This window comes from Sciurus carolinensis, chromosome 10 (genome assembly GCF_902686445.1).
Source record: "Sciurus carolinensis chromosome 10, mSciCar1.2, whole genome shotgun sequence".
Classification (NCBI taxonomy): Eukaryota; Metazoa; Chordata; class Mammalia; order Rodentia; family Sciuridae; genus Sciurus; species Sciurus carolinensis.
The window spans coordinates 100,004,708-100,007,006 of record NC_062222.1 but is presented as its reverse complement, the minus strand read 5'-3'; the positions used below and the strand labels follow the sequence as shown (position 1 = coordinate 100,007,006).

The 2,299-nt window shown below is 41.4% G+C and overlaps 1 non-coding gene across 1 annotated transcript; it reads left to right on the top strand.

Moving 5' to 3' along the window:
* The first annotated feature begins 1,860 nt into the window (after positions 1-1,860).
* Trnag-ccc (transfer RNA glycine (anticodon CCC)) lies at positions 1,861-1,928 on the top strand. The gene has a single exon. It is a non-coding gene; the product is annotated as a tRNA-Gly (tRNA).
* Positions 1,929-2,299: the final 371 nt, after the last annotated feature.

The following is a 2,299-nucleotide window of genomic DNA, read 5'->3' as shown; positions in this document are numbered from 1 at the left end:
ACATCATGAATGACCCTTTAGAACATTATGCTTAGTGAAAGTGACCAGATACAAAAGATCTTAGAAAGATTTTAAGATTTCATTTTAGAGTATGTCCAGAATAGGTAAATCCACACAGACAGAAAGTAGATTAGTGGTTTCCAGGGTCTGGGGAGAGAGGCAAATGGGGAGCTGCTATTAGGTATGGTTTCTTTTCTTTTCTTTTTTGCAGTGCTGGAGATTGAACCCAGGGCCTCACACATGCTAGGCAAGTGCTTTACCACTGAGTTGTGTCCCCAGCCTGGTATGGTTTCTTTGGCAGGTGAAATTAGACAGTGGTGATGGTTACACAGCAGTAGAATATTCTGAAAACCATTAACTTGTTTAGTTTAAATGACATATCTGGTATATGAATTACATCTAGAAACAAACTGGGTTTTACTAGCATAAAAATAATAACAATTGGTACAAATTCCTCAGTCATTATTAAGCCAGAGTTTACACTAACGCCTTCCTCAAAGCCATTGCTGACATGACCTAATTTTTGGTACAGAAAATATTGTCTTGTGCATAGCAGTTATAAGTCTTCCCATTGTTTCTGAGAGGCGAACAGCTCTCTCCTCCACCCACATGTGAGGGAGAGCAGGGCAGAGTGTTATTCACACAAATCCTGCCGCGGCAAGAGGTCAGCTTATTTTTGAACTTGACAAATCAAATTCAGATCCCCGTCTTCTCAGTGCGAAGTGATCACAGTGTTTCTCTGTTCTAACACTGTGTTTTTTACTCTGGTGATGTTGGCATTTGCTTGTAGAATTCAATCACCAATTCAGCTACCAGGCAGATTTTTAAAGGATGTTCTGTTCCAGGGCTGGCCATTAAAAAGCCAAAATGTATTTGTTTTCCACATCTTCCCAATATTTTAGCCTAAGGAAAAACAAAAAACAGCAACAAAAAAGAACCTCCATATGTTTTACAGTTTCTATGGAAATTTTACAAATAATAGGAAGCCCATGATCAAGTATACTTGAGAAGCAGTACACAAATATGCCTTTTAGTAAAATACGGTATGTTTTATTCGTATCGTGACCCAAAGGACAAGGAAACATCCTGTGTGAAGAACATGGGACTAACTGTTGGAAGATCTAGTCCTGGATTTCTAATTTGTAGAAAACACTTAGAGGCTCTGGGTCCCAATTCTGCCCTGTTATGTGTAGGAATTGATTCAGTGGCTCTTGATTTGTTTTTATTTTTATTTTATTTTATTTTACTTTTTTGTGCCAGGCATTGAACCCAGGGATGCTAAACCATTGCGCCACATCCCCAGATCTTTTTTTTTTTTTGAGACCTGGTCTCAAGTTGCTGAGACTGACTTTGAACTTCCGGCCTCAGCTTCCCGAGCTGCTGGGATTACAGGCATGTGCCACCATGCAGGGCTTTGTTTTTAATTGACATATGAGTCAGGAAGGTTCTGGAGAGAGAAAGAGAAGGAATGATATGTGATGTGTTAGTAGATAATGTGTTAATTTTAAGGAATTGGCTCATGCAATTATGGAGGCTGACTGTGGGAAGCCGTCCTTATTTAGCAGAATCAGACTAGGTTGAGCCATGGGACGCAGAGGCCTGGCTTATAGGAAATGCTGGGAAGTATGTGGCGCTGTGTGGGAGTGGTTCCCTGTCTCCTTCTGGAATTTTCCCCCTAAGAGGATGGCTCCCCTAACTCCACCCTATCCTGTGCATCACAGAAGAATCTCCTCCCAGTTCTGGCCCCCTTTACCTGTATGTTATAAATAAAAGAGAGTTGTTGTTGTAAGAAGCCAGAGCTGGAATGGCTGGACCCATCATGCCCCCTCTCATATAAAAAGAATATTTTGGGGTTGGGAATATAGCTCAGTTGGTAGAGTGCTTGCCTCCCATGCACAAGGCCCTGGGTTCAATCCCCAGCATCAAAAAAAAAAAAAAAAAAAAAAAAAAAAGAGTATTGGCTCTTGTGTGTTTATTGAGTAGATACATTTTTTGGGCAATAGATAGAAAAACTGCCAGTATCCTCCTCTGGCAGTTAGTCCTTTTCACCTCCACACAGGATGTGGCAGAGAGCACCCCCCGACAGCTGACGAGGTTCAAAATCTGTAATCAGCAAGCTGCACACTGTGAAAACCAACTGTACATTTCTAGTTCAAAGACTGATAGACTCAAGACCCAAGATGAACTGATGTTTCAGTTCACATTCTAAGGCAGGAAAAGAAGCAAGTTCTAGCTCAAGGAGGTCAGGCAGGAGAAGTGTCCGCTAACTTGAGGGAGGGTCTGTTTTTTCCTTCTGTTC